We start from the raw sequence: 18,217 nt of genomic DNA, 5'->3' as shown, positions 1-18,217 counted from the left end.
ACAGCAGGGGAGCAGCAGGCGTTACTGAACCCCACTAACACATTGACGAGGTGTTTGGCTCTGTGAAAACAGCACTTCCGGGCAGCAACCAGCAGTGTTGGAGCTCAAGGACAGCAGGAGGAGCAGAGTGTAGGCCGAAGCCTGCACTGGAGGCATGTAAATGTCTGTTAGTGTGCCAGCGTGGCGGTCGCATGACACATTGCCGGCTACACAGCAGGGGAGCAGCAGGCGTTACTGAACCCCACTAACACATTGGCGAGGTGTTTGGCTCTGTGCAAACAGCACTTCCGGGCAGCAACCAGCAGTGTTGGAGCCCAGGGACAGCAGGAGGAGCAGATAGGAGGTATTGCAGCACACACAGCAGGGGAGCAGCTGATGTTACTGAACCCCAAGAACAGAGGAGCGACTGTTGACTGTGTGGACAGCACTTCCAGGCATGTTGTGAATCCGCTTTTGGGCTCCCCTGGTGGTTGCTGGTGGTACTGGTGACTTGTGTGTCTTTGCTGTCTCAGTTCACCTGCTCCCATCAGTGTTTGGGAGTTTCCTATTTAGCCTTGCTCTCCAGTCATTTCCTTGCCGGTCATCATTGTAACCAGAGCCTTCGGTTGCATGTTCCTGCTACTAGTCTGCTGATCAGCTAAGTGGACTTTGTCCTTTTGTTTTGTATCTTTTGTCCAGTTTGCAGTTTTGTTATTCTCTGTAGCTGGAAGCTCTTGTGGGCTGAAATTGCCACTCCTGTGTCATGAGTTGACACAGGAGTCTTAAAGTAATTTCAGGATGGTTTTTTGATAGGGTTTTCAGTTGACCGTGAAGTCCTCTTTTGTATCCTTCTGCTATCTAGTAAGTGGACCTCTCTTTGCTAAATCTACCTTCATACTGTGTATGTCTTTTCCTCTAAACTCACCGTCATTGCATGTGGGGGACTGCTATCATCTTTTGGGGTATTTCCCTAGAGGTAAGCCAGGTCTGTTCCTTCCTCTACCAGGGGTAGTTAGTCCTCCGGCTGGCGCGTGGCATCTAGGGTTAATCAGGTATGCTCCCTGGCTACTATTAGTTGTGTGGTAGATTTAGCTCACGGTCAGCTCGAGATTCCATCACCCAGAGCTCATCCGTTATCGTTGTGTTTTTATGTTTCCCTGCCATTGGGAATCATGACAGTATGACCGGCCCGTGTTAAAGTTACTGGCAGAAGAAAGGAGAGAAAAAGAAGTCTGTAGAGTTTTTTTTTTTTTTTCCCTATGTTTGCTCCATAGTTGGATCAGTTGTATTTCAGCTCTAATTACAGCCTTTACCGTTCTCTCCTTCTAATCCTTGAATGGCTCTGATCTCACCTGTTTAAAGATGGATCCTCAGAGCTTGGCTGCAGGTTTAAATAATCTTGCTACTAAGGTTCAAAATTTACAAGAATTTGTTATACATACTCCGATGTCTGAACCTAAGATTCCTACACCAGAGGTGTTTTCCGGAGATAGATCTCGGTTTCTGAATTTCAAATATAATTGTAAATTATTCCTTTCTCTCAGACCTCACTCCTCTGGAGATCCTGTCCAGCAGGTTAAGATTGTGATTTCTTTGCTGCGAGGTGACCCTCAAAACTGGGCATTTTCATTGACACCAGGGGATCCTGCATTGCTCAATGTGGATGCCTTTTTTCTGGCTTTAGGCTTGCTTTATGAGGAACCTAATTTGGAGATTCAAGCTGAAAAAGCTTTGATAGCCCTATCTCAAGGGCAAGATGAAGCTGAGATATACTGCCAAAAATTTCGTAAATGGTCTGTGCTTACTCAGTGGAATGAGTGCGCCCTAGCGGCAAATTTCAGAGAGGGCCTCTCTGATGCCGTTAAGGATGTTATGGTCGGGTTCCCTGCGCCTACAGGTCTGAATGAGTCCATGACAATGGCTATTCAGATTGATCGGCGTTTGCGGGAGCGCAAGCCTGTGCACCATTTGGCGGTATCTTCTGAAAAGTCGCCAGAGAATATGCAATGTGACAGAACTCTGTCCAGAAGCGAGCGGCAGAATTACAGGCGTAAAAATGGGTTATGTTTCTATTGTGGTGATTCTGCTCATGTTATATCAGCATGCTCTAAACGCACAAAGAAGGCTGATAAGTCTATTTGCACTTTACAGTCTAAATTTATTCTGTCTGTAACCTTGATTTGTTCATTATCAGTTATTACTGTGGATGCCTATGTGGACTCTGGCGCCGCCCTGAGTCTTATGGATTGGTCCTTTGCCAGGCGCTGTGGGTTTGATTTAGAGCCACTGGAAGTCCCTATACCTCTGAAGGGTATTGATTCTACCCCTTTGACTAGTAATAAACCACAATTCTGGACGCAAGTGACTATGCGTATGACTCCAGACCATCAGGAGGTGATTCGCTTCCTTGTGTTGTACAACTTACATGATGTTTTAGTGCTTGGATTACCATGGTTACAATCTCATAACCCAGTCCTTGACTGGAAAACAATGTCTGTGATAAGCTGGGGATGTCGGGGGGCTCATGGGGATGTACCTTTGGTTTCCATTTCGTCATCTACTCCCTCTGAGATTCCAGCATTTTTGTCTGATTATCGTGATGTTTTTGAAGAGCCTAAGATTGGTTCTCTCCCTCCCCACAGAGATTGTGATTGCGCCATAGATCTGATTCCTGGCAGTAAATTTCCAAAGGGTCGTTTGTTTAATTTATCTGTGCCTGAACATGCTGCTACGCGAGAGTATATTAAGGAGTCCCTGGAAAAGGGACATATTCGTCCTTCTTCATCTCCTTTAGGAGCTGGTTTTTTCTTTGTGTCTAAGAAGGATGGCTCTCTGAGGCCTTGTATTGATTATCGACTCCTGAATAAAATTACAGTCAAATATCAGTATCCGTTGCCTTTGTTGACTGATTTGTTTGCTCGCATAAGAGGGGCTAAGTGGTTCTCTAAGATTGATCTTCGTGGGGCGTATAATTTGGTGCGAATTAAGCAGGGGGATGAGTGGAAAACCGCATTTAATACGCCTGAGGGCCATTTTGAGTATTTAGTAATGCCTTTCGGCCTTTCAAATGCACCTTCGGTCTTTCAGTCCTTTATGCATGATATTTTCCGTGAATATTTGGATAAATTTATGATTGTGTATTTGGACGATATTTTGATTTTTTCTGATGACTGGGAGTCTCATGTTCAACAGGTCAGGAGGGTTTTTCAGGTTTTGCGGACTAGTTCTTTGTGTGTAAAGGGTTCAAAGTGTGTTTTTGGGGTTCAAAAGATTTCTTTTTTGGGGTACATTTTTTCCCCTTCTTCTGTTGAGATGGACCCTGTTAAGGTTCGGGCTATTTGTGACTGGACGCAGCCTACTTCTCTTAAGAGTCTTCAGAAATTCTTGGGCTTTGCTAATTTCTATCGTCGATTTATAACTGGGTTTTCTGGCGTTGCTAAACCTTTGACTGATTTGACTAGAAAGGGTGCTTATGTTGCCGATTGGTCCCCTGCTGCTGTGGAGGCCTTTCGGGAGCTTAAGCGCCGCTTTTCGTCTGCTCCTGCCTGTGTTGCGCCAGCCTGATGTTTCTCTTCCCTTTCAGGTTGAGGTCGATGCTTCCGAGATCGGAGCAGGGGCGGTTTTGTCGCAGAAAAGTTCCGATTGCTCAGTGATGAGACCTTGTGCGTTCTTTTCTCGTAAATTTTCGGCCGCCGAGCGAAACTATGATGTTGGTAATCGGGAGCTTTTGGCCATGAAGTGGGCGTTTGAGGAGTGGCGTCATTGGCTTGAGGGTGCCAGACATCAGGTGGTGGTTTTGACTGATCACAAGAATCTGATTTATCTGGAGTCTGCCAGGCGCCTGAATCCTAGACAGGCACGCTGGTCGTTGTTTTTTTTCTCGGTTTAATTTTGTGGTCTCATACTTACCGGGTTCTAAAAATGTGAAGGCAGATGCTCTTTCTAGGAGTTTTGAGCCTGACTCTCCTGGGGATTCTGAACCTGCTGGTATCCTTAAGGATGGGGTGGTTTTGTCTGCTGTCTCCCCAGACTTGCGACGTGCTTTGCAAGAATTTCAGGCAGATAGACCTGATCGTTGTCCACCTGGTAGACTGTTTGTTCCTGATGATTGGACCAGTAGAGTCATCTCGGAAGTTCATTCTTCTACTCTGGCAGGTCATCCTGGAATTTTTGGTACTAGAGATTTGGTGGCTAGGTCCTTCTGGTGGCCTTCCCTGTCTCGAGATGTGCGTGTTTTTGTGCAGTCTTGTGATGTTTGTGCTCGGGCCAAGCCTTGTTGTTCTAGGGCTAGTGGGTTATTGTTGCCCTTGCCTATTCCGAAGAGGCCTTGGACGCACATCTCTATAGACTTTATTTCTGATCTCCCTGTTTCTCAGAAGATGTCTGTCATCTGGGTGGTGTGTGACCGTTTTTCTAAAATGGTCCATTTGGTGCCATTGCCTAAGTTGCCTTCCTCATCTGAATTGGTCCCTCTGTTTTTTCAAAATGTGGTTCGCCTGCATGGGATTCCGGAAAACATCGTTTCTGACAGGGGAACCCAGTTCGTGTCTAGATTTTGGCGGACATTCTGTTCCAGGTTGGGAATTGATTTGTCTTTTTCGTCTGCATTCCATCCTCAGACTAATGGCCAGACGGAGCGAGCTAATCAAACCTTGGAGACTTATTTGAGGTGTTTTGTGTCTGCGGATCAGGATGACTGGGTGGCCTTTTTGCCGTTGGCAGAGTTTGCTCTTAATAATCGGGCTAGTTCTGCCAGTTTGGTTTCCCCTTTCTTTTGCAATTCAGGGTTTCACCCTCGTTTTTCATCTGGTCAGGTGGAATCTTCGGATTGTCCGGGAGTTGATGCTGTGGTGGATCGGTTGCATCGGATTTGGGGACAAGTGGTGGACAATTTGAAGTTGTCCCAGGAGAGGACTCAGCAGTTTGCTAACCGCCGGCGTCGTGTTGGTCCTCGCCTTCGTGTTGGGGACTTGGTGTGGTTGTCTTCCCGTTTTGTCCCTATGAGGGTTTCTTCTCCTAAGTTTAAGCCCCGGTTCATCGGTCCTTATAGGATTTTGGAGATTCTTAACCCTGTGTCCTTTCGTTTGGACCTCCTGGCATCTTTCGCTATCCATAATGTATTCCATCGGTCGTTGTTGCGGAGGTATGAGGTACCGGTGGTTCCTTCTATTGAACCTCCTGCTCCTGTGCTGGTAGGGGGTGAATTGGAGTATGTTGTGGAGAAGATCCTGGACTCCCGTATTTCCAGACGGAGACTTCAGTATCTGGTTAAATGAAAGGGCTATGGTCAAGAAGATAATTCTTGGGTAACTGCCTCTGAAGTTCATGCCTCGGATTTGGTTCGTGCCTTTCATAGGGCTCATCCAGATCGTCCTGGTGGTTCTCGTGAGGGTTCGGTGCCCCCTCCTTAAGGGGGGGGGTACTGTTGTGAATCCGCTTTTGGGCTCCCCTGGTGGTTGCTGGTGGTACTGGTGACTTGTGTGTCTTTGCTGTCTCAGTTCACCTGCTCCCATCAGTGTTTGGGAGTTTCCTATTTAGCCTTGCTCTCCAGTCATTTCCTTGCCGGTCATCATTGTAACCAGAGCCTTCGGTTGCATGTTCCTGCTACTAGTCTGCTGATCAGCTAAGTGGACTTTGTCCTTTTGTTTTGTATCTTTTGTCCAGTTTGCAGTTTTGTTATTCTCTGTAGCTGGAAGCTCTTGTGGGCTGAAATTGCCACTCCTGTGTCATGAGTTGACACAGGAGTCTTAAAGTAATTTCAGGATGGTTTTTTGATAGGGTTTTCAGTTGACCGTGAAGTCCTCTTTTGTATCCTTCTGCTATCTAGTAAGTGGACCTCTCTTTGCTAAATCTACCTTCATACTGTGTATGTCTTTTCCTCTAAACTCACCGTCATTACATGTGGGGGACTGCTATCATCTTTTGGGGTATTTCCCTAGAGGTAAGCCAGGTCTGTTCCTTCCTCTACCAGGGGTAGTTAGTCCTCCGGCTGGCGCGTGGCATCTAGGGTTAATCAGGTATGCTCCCTGGCTACTATTAATTGTGTGGTAGATTTAGCTCATGGTCAGCTCGAGATTCCATCACCCAGAGCTCGTCCGTTATCGTTGTGTTTTTATGTTTCCCTGCCATTGGGAATCATGACACAGGCGCCAACTGGCGGTGTTAGAGCCCAGGGACAGCAGGAGGAGCAGATAGGAGGTATTGCAGCACACACAGCAGGGGAGCAGCTGATGTTACTGAACCCCAATAACAGAGGAGCGACTGTTGACTGTGCGGACAGCACTTCCAGGCACCAACTGGCGGTGTTAGAGCCCAGAGACAGCAGGAGGAGCAGATGAACACCGTTTAGGCCGAAGCCTGATTGGAGCAAGTCGAAAGGGAACCTTTAACCCCCCCCCAAAAGGCGTTTGTAGCTGAAAGAGCCAGCTTTTGCATCACAAAGGATGCCAAAGGAAAAGGTGGCTCTTTTCATTATGCTCCTTGCAAACACAGAACTAAACACTTATAAAATGTGTCCCCTGATACCGTGAGACCGTCCCGGAGGTGGGACTTTCCTTTGTAATGTGAGTCATTCCTACCCCCTTGGTGCCATGTGCCGCCTCCTCAGCGTTGTTTGATTCCGTCCCGGAGCCTGTGCTGTTATGTTATCCCTTGGCCAGGCGCACTTAGCGCTGCCCGTCTTCTGACATCATTTGGTGTCAGGCTGGCTGCGCCTGTGCGGCCGCGCTCGCCGAGATCCCGCCTCGCAGTGTCGTCTAATGTAATCCCACCGTGGACAACAGGAGACCTGGATACTGTAGACAGTCACCCAATTATTTAATCAGGAAGATGAGTGGCAAATTCCTGCGAGATCCAGGCCTGGTTCATTTTCAGGAAAGTAAGCCGGTCAACGTTATCGGAGGATAGTTGCATGCGACGGTCTGTTAGTACACCACCTGAAGCACTAAAGACGCGTTCCGATAATACACTAACCGCAGGGCAAGCCAGCACCTCCAATGCATACTGGCTTAGCTCTGGCCATGTATCCAGCTTAGAGACCCAAACCTTGAAAGGGGAAGAGCCGTCTGGGAGTACAGCAAGAGGGCAAGACATGTAGTCTGTCACCATCTGACGGAACCGTTGCCTCCTGCTGACTGGAGCCGTCTGTGATGGTGTAGACATTTGTGGCGGGCACACAAAACTGTGCCACAGTTGGGCCATACTGGTCTTGCCTTGGGCAGAGGCACTGCTTCTGCTCCCTCTTTGTGCAGAGCCTCCTCCACTGCCTGGATGCACTGAGCTGCTTCGTAAAGCACTAGCAGCACTTCTCTCAGTTGGACTGGAGAAGATGATGGAATTCACCAGTGTGTCTTGGTACTCCCGCATTTTACGCTCCCGGTTCAACGGTGTGATGAGGCTTTGTACGTTGTCCCAGTAGCGAGGATCGAGGAGGGTGAACACCCAATAATCAGATATGTTGAGAATGTGGGCGATGCGGCAGTCGTTTCTCAGGCACTGCAGCATGTAATCAACCATGTGCTGCAGACTGCCAACTGGCCTAGAAACGCTGTCCCCTGCTTGAGGCGTGATCTCTGCTCGCTCGTCATCACCCCACCCTCGCTGTACACACTGACTACTGGACAATTGTGTAACTCCCTCCTCTGGACCGATGTCTTCCTCCTCCATTGACTCCTCCTCATCCTCCTCACAAAGTGTCCCCTGCCTACGCGTTTGTGAGGAACCACGTGGCGCTGACTGTCCAGAAGATGATGGAAATGGTGAATCCTCATCCTCCACCTCTTCCACAACATCATCCCTTAGCGCTTGCAGTGATTTTTCAAGCAGGCAGATAAGGGGGACAGTCATGTTGACTAGTGCATCATCTGCACTCGCCATCCACGTGGAATAATCGAAGGGACGCAAAACCTGGCAGACGTCCTTCATAGTGGCCCACTCTGTGGTTGTGAAGTCTGAACGGCGCGGAGTGCAACTTCTTTGTGCCTGATGCAGCTGGTACTCCATTACTGCTTGCTGCTGCTCACACAACCGCTCCAACATATGTAACGTGGAATTCCACCTGGTAGGTAGGTCACATATGATGCGAAGTTCCGGAAGGCGGAATCGGCGCTGCAGAGCGCAATGCGTGATTTTGCCGTGCTGGAACGCTGCAAGTGAGAACACTCTAGGCGGACCTTGTGCAGCAGTGCATCAAGATCCGGATAGTCCCTCAAAAAACTCTGCACGACCAAGATGAGCACATGTGCCAGACATGGGATGTGAGTGAGGTTGCCGAGGCCCAGAGCTGCCACCAGATTTCGGCCATTATCACACACTACCATGCCTGGCTGGAGATTCGCTGCCACAAACCACACATCGCTCTCCTGCTTGATGGCATTCCAGAGCTCCTGCGCTGTGTGGCTTCGATTCCCCAAAGAAATTAATTTCAAGATGGCCTGTTGACGTTTGGCCACGGCTGTGCTCATGTCAGTCGTAACAGGTAAACGTTCACGGGTCCATGTGGAGGTGGACTGTGACGGCTCCTGCAGCGATGATTCTGAGGAACTTGTGTAAGAGGAGGAGTCAATGCGTACAGACTGGATTCCTGCAATCCTTGGAGTGGGCAGGACACGTCCTGCGCCACTCGCACGATCTGTACCCGGCTCAACAACATTAACCCAATGGGCAGTGAGGGAAAGGTATCGCCCCTGTCCATGGTGACTGGTCCATGCATCGGTGGTGAGGTGGACCTTGCTACTGACGGCGTTCAGTAGCGCGTGTTTTATGTGTCCCTCCACATGCTTGTGCAGGGCAGGGACGGCTTGCCTGCTGAAATAAAAGCGGCTGGGCATATTGTACTGTGGGACTGCCAATGACATCAAGTCACGGAAGCTGTCAGTCTCCACCAGCCTGAATGACAGCATTTCCAGTAACAGAAGTTTGGCAATGCCTGCAGTCAGAGCCTGTGCTCGAGGGTGGTTTGACGAGAAAGGCCGCCTTTTCTCCCATGCCTGTACTACCGATGGCTGTAGAGTGGGCTGGGAGTGTGAGGATGACTGGGAACGTGGTGCTGCGGGTGGAATTACAGTGGGTCTCTGGACAACAGTGCCAGAGGTTCTTCCATGGCGATCCTGGTAGGAAGCCAAACCAGCTGTGTGTGAGCTGGAGGAAGAGGCAACATGAGCTGAAGCGGTGGTAGCTGCAGCTGTTGGTTGGCCTAGGTCTTCAGTGTGTTTTTGTAACTCCGCCGCATGCCTGGTCCGCACATGTTTCCACATATTGGAGGTATTGAGGTTGCTGACATTTTTCCCTCTTTTGATTTTATGATGACACACCTTGCATTTGACAAAGCAAATGTCATCTGCAACTGTGTCAAAAAAGGACCAGGCACTGCAAGTCTTGGGAGCGCCCTTTTTGGTTTTTGGAAGAGACATGCTCCTAACGGATGCCAAAGTGGAGGCTACAGGATCCGCAGTCTTCCCCCTCCCTCTCCCTCTTTGGCCCATTCGGGGAATCTCTTCCTCAGAGCTGCTCCCACCACCTTCCTGTCCCTCACGCCATGATGGGTCAAGGACCTCATAATCTACACTACCCTCTGCCACCAACTGCTCCTCCTGGGTAGTCTCAGCAGCACAGCATGCACCAGATAGTGGCACCTGAGTGTCATCAGCAGATGCGTTCTGCGGTGTGGTGACCGGAGGCACTGGCCCACCCGCCTCTTCAGACTCAGAGAGAAAAAGCTGTTGGGCATCACTGCACACTGCCTCTTCTTCCATTTCTCCAGTGCTGCTTGGCTGGCCCCCTGTTTCCAAGCCAAGAGATTCAGAGAACAGAAGTAGAGATGGCTCCTGTCCTGGGCTCTCTGTCTGCCTGGGCAATTTGGCAGGTGGTGAAGAGACAGATGGGTGCTCTCCAGTGCTCTGTGTCTGAGAGGATGTGGCACTAATTGAAGTCGATGCGTTAGCTGCCATCCATCTGACAACGGCTTCAATTTGGTCTTCACGCAGCAGCGGTGTACGGCGCTCTCCGACAAAGCTGCGCATGAAGGACTGTTCCCTGCTGAAACTGGGTGATGATGAGTCACCGGTGCCCGCAGCAGGCACAGAATCCCCATGTCCTCTCCCTGCTCCGCGCCCACGTGCCTTACTCCCTGCCTTCTTCATCTTGGTTGACTGATAAAGATAAGCAGAAAAGTTCTAACGGCTTTGTGTGCTTATTCCTGAACAGCTCCTAAGAGGTATAAGAAACACTAATTTTCTAAAGTGTGGACTAGACTTTAAATAATATGAGCTAATGTGGCCTACACAACTGTAAAGTGGTGTGTTTGGTGAACTTTATTATTTATTTATTTTTTGGGGGCTGAACTGACAACAGGGCGAGCTGCACTCACACGGAGACCGTGCAGACAGCCGTAAATGGCACTGCAAGGCCCCAAAAACCTCCTTTACGTTATCCTATGTAGTGTTTTTCCACAATTTAGCTGGATAGGGGTGGAAAGCCACTAATAGGAATTATTTGAAAAAATGTGCAGCGGGCTGCACTGTTTGCAAAAAAGGACAATGGAATGGATAGAACTGTATGAGTCAGTGAACCACCCTGAGCTGGATACAACCGGCTGTGGCTGCACACAGACTACAGGGCGAGCTGCACTCACACGGAGACCGTGCAGACAGACGTAAACGGCGCTGCAAGGCCCCAAAAACCTCCTCTACGTTATCCTATGTAGTGTTTTTCCACAATTTAGCTGGATACGGGTGGAAAGCCACTAACAGGAATTATTTGAAAAAATGTGCAGCGGGCTGCACTATTTGCAAAAAAGGACAATGGAATGGATAGAACTGTATGAGTCAGTGAACCACCCTGAGCTGGATACAACCGGCTGTGGCTGCACACAGACTACAGGGCGAGCTGCACTCACACGGAGACCGTGCAGACAGCCGTAAACGGCGCTGCAAGGCCCCAAAAACCTCATCTACGTTATCCTATGTAGTGTTTTTCCACAATTTAGCTGGAAACGGGTGGAAAGCCACTAATAGGAATTATTTGAAAAAATGTGCAGCGGGCTGCACTATTTGCAAAAAAGGACAATGGAATGGATAGAACTGTATGAGTCAGTGAACCACCCTGAGCTGGATACAACCGGCTGTGGCTGCACACAGACTACAGGGCGAGCTGCACTCACACGGAGACCGTGCAGACAGCCGTAAATGGCACTGCAAGGCCCCAAAAACCTCCTTTACGTTATCCTATGTAGTGTTTTTCCACAATTTAGCTGGATACGGGTGGAAAGCCACTAACAGGAATTATTTGAAAAAATGTGCAGCGGGCTGCACTATTTGCAAAAAAGGACAATGGAATGGATAGAACTGTATGAGTCAGTGAACCACCCTGAGTTGGATACAACCAGCTGTGGCTGCACACAGACTACAGGGCGAGCTGCACTCACACGGAGACCGTGCAGACAGCCGTAAACGGCACTGCAAGGCCCCAAAAACCTCCTCTACGTTATCCTATGTAGTGTTTTTCCACAATTTAGCTGGATACGGGTGGAAAGCCACTAATAGGAATTATTTGAAAAAATGTGCAGCGGGCTGCACTGTTTGCAAAAAAGGACAAAGGAATGGATAGAACTGTATGAGTCAGTGAACCACCCTGAGCTGGATACAACCGGCTGTGGCTGCACACAGACTACAGGGCGAGCTGCACTCACACGGAGACCGTGCAGACAGCCGTAAACGGCGCTGCAAGGCCCCAAAAACCTCATCTACGTTATCCTATGTAGTGTTTTTCCACAATTTAGCTGGAAACGGGTGGAAAGCCACTAATAGGAATTATTTGAAAAAATGTGCGGCAGCCTGCACTATTTGCAAAAAAGGACAATGGAATGGATAGAACTGTATGAGTCAGTGAACCACCCTGAGCTGAATACAACCGGCTACGGCTGCATACAGACTACAGAGTGGGCTGCACTCACACACACACACACACACACAGAGACCTTGCAGATCGCTGTGAAAACAGCGCTGCAAGGCAAAAGCAAGGTGAACACACAGCGGTTGCTAAATTAGCCTGGGAAAAGCACAAAGAAGCAAATCGCTATCTCAACTGGCCCTCAGTCAGAACACAGCGTCCTATGCCTAACTGAATTCACAGCAGAGTGAGCCCAAAATGGCGCCAGCGACTTTTAAACTGCAGCATGACATCATTTCAGCAGCCAATCACAGCCTTGCCAGTAGTTTCATGCCCACCATGCTGAACAGGATGTGCCCACACTTGTAATCATTCCTCATTGGCTGAATTTGTGCTGTTTGAATTGAGAACTTCCGATTCCGGTATCCGATATGCGGCAAGTATCGGATCTCGGTATCGGAATTCCGATACCGCAAATATCGGCCGATACCCGATACTTGCGGTATCAGAATGCTCAACACTACTCTCCATATGTCACTTATAACCCCTGCGTTACACATCATCTGACGCTGATAGTATATTTGAAGTCCCCACTTCTTATGTCTGCCACGGCATTAACTGTTTTCAGACCGGCTTTACTGCAGAAACCGACTGGGAACCCTCAGCAGTAACGCTTTTCAACATTAGAAAAGAAGGGGGGACCGGTTATACTCAAGCAAATTATATTTACTGGGTATTGTAACTATTTATTTAATATTCTGAAACTAAGCATACTGTGTTATAGTGTGACATGCTATAGGGGTGTAAGATTGCCACCTTCCAATAGATGGCACTAGAGTTCTAGTTCTTTTCCTCTCTGAAGAGACAACTTGCATAATCACGCTATAGCTACAACTCTTGCTCCGACGCCCAATACTACTACCCCTTAAAATAGAAAATTAAATTGTATCGAGATAGCTCTCTCCTAGTTGCTGCATTGACTTCCTGGTGTGGCCCAGTATCTGTAATTACTACTCCCCTTTTGATTTGGGTCCTTCCTTTTTAGCTACACACAAACTGGTAATACTCCACGTAAAATGTTCAACATCTATAAAAAAAAGGCACTACCTAGGCAATGATATCTCCAGATAACTATCTATCAAAATCTTACGAGGAATTTCCAAGCCTCATAAGCCCTGTGAAATCAAGATCCCCCTTAAATAGGAAGAAAAAACCTCCGTCCATAGAAAACAAACTCCTTCCACCTCCTGCAGTAACACTGCTAAAGGGAGTTCACAAAAAACTAGTTTCACAGCCAAATCCAATACTAAAAAACAGCCCCAACTAGAACCAAACAGAGGGAAAAACATATCCAGATCATTAGATCTAGCATTCGCAGAGGATATGGATCTAATAAAGTCCACAAAAAGAAGCAACCCTGATGCTCATGCTAGGGAGGGATCCAACTCCCAAGAAGATTTGAGTCAACCACCGGACGATTCTTCCTCTAACAGCACCCCAATTGAAATGCCAGCCAAGAGAGATTGCCCCAATCGCTCCAACTAGAAAATGCTTCCATGCCTCCAAGAAATATTGAAATTAAACCACAGCCAGGAAAACAAATCAATGAGGACTTAAAATCATTTATATGCGAGACAATAAGAGATAGTATTAAACTAGAATGTAGAATACAAAATGAATATCTATAGTCCCTATGTAAGCGGCTTCATTGTGAAGTTTGAAGAAAGCGATAAAAGGCTAGTCAAACTGGAAAATAAAACAGATGATTTTGCTAAACAGAATGAAGACCTTTGCTATGAAATTGAAAACTTAAAATTAAAACTTGCCGACCTAGAGGACAGGAATAGAAGAAATCATTTAAAAATTTGTGGAATACCTGAAAACGTCCCACCTATTGAATTAGCGAACTATGCAAAATCCATGTTTCAGGAGACTATTCCCTCCCTGTCCGACTTAGAACTCAACATAGACAGAATCCACCGATTACCCCGACCTAGTAATATCCCGTCGGACAAACCTAGGGATACAATCCTGCACATGCATTTTTACGGAACTAAAGAAAAATTCAAACCTTTATGAGGGAGAAAGGTTCCTTTCCTAAACCATTCAATAACATAAAAATATTTGCAGACTTCTCAAAATCCACAATAGATGCTAGGAAGTCGTTTAGAGAAATTACTATGAAAATGAGAGAAAGAGGTGTCCAATACAGGTGGGCCTTCCCCACAAAACTTCTGGTCATGCACAGGGGGAAAACAATACCTCTCAACACACCAGCACCAGAAGAAGCTTGGGAATTTATTTCCTCTCTTCCTAGAACCCCAAAGCAATGTGACAGAAGATGACCTCCTCTTCTCTTCCAGCATTTTATACTCAGCAAGATGTCACGAAACCTAGATCATTCATACCAGCTAATATTAGCGCTAAATAACATACACTACACATGTTCCGAAATTATTGTAGGCTTGTCAATATAACTTCTGAATATTCCTTTTCACATATTTAAAAAATGTTATGAGCACGATGCGGGAGCCCCATCACAGAGTTTATACCCCCCAAAAAGGGAGAGATCCTACTGGAGGTTGGGATCCTTCAGGAGAGCTCTCTACAATACAATTCTTGACTATCATTCCTTTTTCTATTTGTATGAATTGTATACTGTTTTACTCGTGTGCCGCCAGGTTTTGTGTTTACTTGTAGTTTGTTCCACTCAGGCCTACTTGATTTCGTAAACTTTTCTTTTAATGGATACTTGAGGAATTCGTTACTATGAGTGTCAAAATCCTCTCCTACAAAGTCAGGGGACTGAACATCCCAGCCAAAAGATTTACCATCTGGAAAGAAGTTAGAAAGAGTCAGGCAGATATAATTTGCTTACAAGAGGTACATTTCATGAAAAACAGCCATCCTAAATTCAGCCATAAGAAGTTCCCACATACATTTGTTTCTTTTAACGTGAGGAAGAAGGCGGGAGTGATAGCCATAATTAAAGATTCCATCCCATTTCAGCTAGTAGAGGAAATCAGTGATTCACAGGGCAGATATCACATCTTTATCTGTCACCTGAACAACAAATTATGCACAATAGTGAATGTCTATGCCCCGAACAGGAAGCATCTCCACTTCTTAAATAAACTACTGAGGAAAATAGAAACAAATAAAAAGGAAGACTTAATCCTGTTGGGGGACTTCAATATGGTACCAGATGTACACTTGGATTCAACGTCTCCCACTCGTCACTTAGCACCATCTCTAAACAACTAGCTCTTTAGAAGCGAACTGTTCCACTCATTCAGATGCATTAATACTTCCTCTAGAGAGTACATACATTTTTAAGAACTTCATAAGACTTCATTATGCATCGATTTAATCCAAACTGATGTCTTAACCCTCTCCAAATTCAAAAGTGTCTCTATTTTAGACAAAACTATCTCGGTCCATTCTCCAGTTCTTGGAGAAATTTCATTAGGTTCTCCCACACACAATACATTCTTTTGGAACTGTAACTCCACTTTAATTAAGTCCCTGGAATTTAAAAGAGAACTGGAGAATACGACTTCATTCTATTTCAAGGAAAACTCCTCAGAGGAGACAGATCCCTTCCTACTTTGGTGGGCTTACAATGCTGTAATCAGAGGTAAAGTAATCCAATTATCTTCTAGACACAGAAACATGAAAAGAGAAAAGATGGATAACTTACAAACAAAAATCAAAAATAAAGAAGATCTTCAAAATAGCCTTCCCTCCCCTTCACCCAAAATTCATAAAGAGATCTTAAAACATAGATCGGAACTGAACAAGTTGATTTTCTCAGACTACGATAATGTGATCAAATCATCTAAATTCAAAGTTTACTGCTCGATTAATAAGCCCACAAAATTTATGATGACAAAACTGAAACAGGACAGAATAAAAAAGAGAATTGACAAAATGAAAATCCCAGCAGGTGAACTTAAACTCCACCCTAAATATATAGCCAACACATTTGCAGAGTATTATAGAGGTCTTTACAACCTGGGAAATGACCCACCAACATCCTTTCCGAGACACGCCGATATAGAATCCTTTTTAAATGGACTAAATCTACCCAAGCTAAATGAATCGGAACTAGACTTCCTTAACTCACCTTTTACCATGGAAGAAATAACAGAGACAATCCAAAAATTGAATCTGCAAAAATCCCCCGGCCCAGACGGCTTCAACAATGAATTTTATAAAACATTTTCAAATTTGCTAGACCCACAACTGGTACATGTCTTCAATCAGGCATTATCCTCGTGCTCTTTCCCTAAGGAAATGCTTGAGGCAACTATAGTATTAATACCAAAACCAAAAGGAGAGATAGACAGTATCAAAAATTACAGACCCATTTCACTGATTAACTGCGATGTCAAATTACACTCTAAAATCCTGGTGGATAGACTAAAGAACATACTCCCAAATCTCATCAATAATGATCAAATCGGGTTTTGCATAGGGTTGCCAAGCCTCTGACAGAACTAGAAGACTGATTAATATTATGAACCTGATTAAATCTTCCAATACGCCATCAGTCTTCCTAACCTTGGATGCCAAAAAGGCATTCGACAGACTTAATTGGGACTACTTAACAATTACACTACATAAATTTGTGATGAGCGAACTCGCTCGCCACTACTCATTATCGCCCGAGTATCATGGTACTCGTCATACTCGGCGAGCACCGAGCATTTCCGGGATTACTCGGCGGGAAATGGTGTCTCCAACCAGCATTTTTGGTGGACTTTAGAGACCCAATCACACTGCAGGGATTGTCTGCCAGGCCATGAAATACCGCAGCCATCTTGGCTGTGGTCGTGCAGTGATTGTCTTGGCCACACAGCATCATCACGAGTATAAGAGACCTGGCACCGCCCTGCTCATCGCATTGAGCTCCGGATTCAGCAAGTGTAGGGAGAGCTGCTGCTGAGATAGGGTCAGAATCGTGCTTTTAAAAGTTAGTGTAGGTCTGCAACTGTTAAGTCCAAAACTCCTGAGAAACCAACAGTCCTTTTTAGGGCTAAATCGGGGGTCCCGAGATTGCTGCGCTAGGTAGGCAGGGCACAGCATATCTGCATCAATGCAAGGCCTGCAGGCACTGTATTTGCATACATAGCTCCCACTGCATCCCTCCCAAAGCTCCGTAAATGTCTGCTGCTGCTTATTTACTATATAATTAGCTGCAGTTTTCTTTTTTCCAAAATTCACACACAAAAAAAAAATTATACAGTCTGTTATGTCAGACTGAGGCCTGGTGTATCTGTTTAAAAATCATAGTCTTGCAGGCATACGCAGCATAGTTCTGTGTGCTAGCGTCGTTCTACTCTTTTTTTTTTTTTTTCTTTTAATAAACTCACCCAAAAGCAAAAAAAAAAAAATCATGGCATTTAATCCATCACTCCTGTGGTGTTTTTTTTCCTTTTTTTTTCCTTTTTGGTTTCTGCTTTGAAGTGTTCAAAGTTATTTTTTTTTCATTGTTTTATGGCCTTCTTCAGCATAGTAATGCCTGCTCTGGCCTTGTGCTAATTGGTTAATTACTAGTGATGAGCGAACATGCTCGCCACTACTCTTTACTCGCCCAAGTATCAGTGTGCTCGTTGTACTCGGCGAGCAGCGAGCATTTCCGGGATTATTTGTCGGTAACTGGTGTCTCCACCAAGCCTTTTTGGCGGACTTTAGAGACTCAATCACGCTGCAGGGATTGTCTGCCTGGCCATGAAATGCCGCAGCGATCTTTGTTGTGGTAGTGCACTGATTGGCTTGGCCGCACAGCATCATCCCGAGTATGAGACCTGGAGCCGCCCTTCTCGCCGCATTCAGCTCTGGATTCAGTGAGATTAGGGAGAGCTGCTGCCGAGATAGGGTGAGAATCGTGTTTTTAATAGTTAGTGTAGGTCTGCAACTGTTAATTCCACAAAACTCCTCAGAAACAACAATCCTTTTTAGGGCTAATTCATGGGTCCCGATATTGCAGCGCTAGGTAGGCAGGGCACGGCATATCCACATCAGTGCAAGGCCTGCAGGCACTGTATGTGCGTACATAGCTCCCACTGCATCCCTTCGAAAGCTCCCTAGCTGTCTGCTGCTGCTGCTTATTTACTATATACCTAGTTGCAGTTTTCCTTTTTTTTTTCTTTTTCTAAAAATTCACCCCCCCCAAAAAAAATACAGTCTGTTCTATCAGACTGATGCCTGTTTAAAAATCATAATTTGTCAGGCATACATAGCATAGTTGCAGGGCCGGCGTCAACACCCAGCGCACCCGGGCAAGTGCCGGGGCCTTAGCGAGACGGTGGGCCCATTTTGTCAAGTGTGACCAACTTTTTACTATTGA

The sequence above is a fragment of the Ranitomeya variabilis genome, chromosome 1 (genome assembly GCF_051348905.1).
Source record: "Ranitomeya variabilis isolate aRanVar5 chromosome 1, aRanVar5.hap1, whole genome shotgun sequence".
Classification (NCBI taxonomy): Eukaryota; Metazoa; Chordata; class Amphibia; order Anura; family Dendrobatidae; genus Ranitomeya; species Ranitomeya variabilis.
This window is presented reverse-complemented; position numbering follows the sequence as displayed.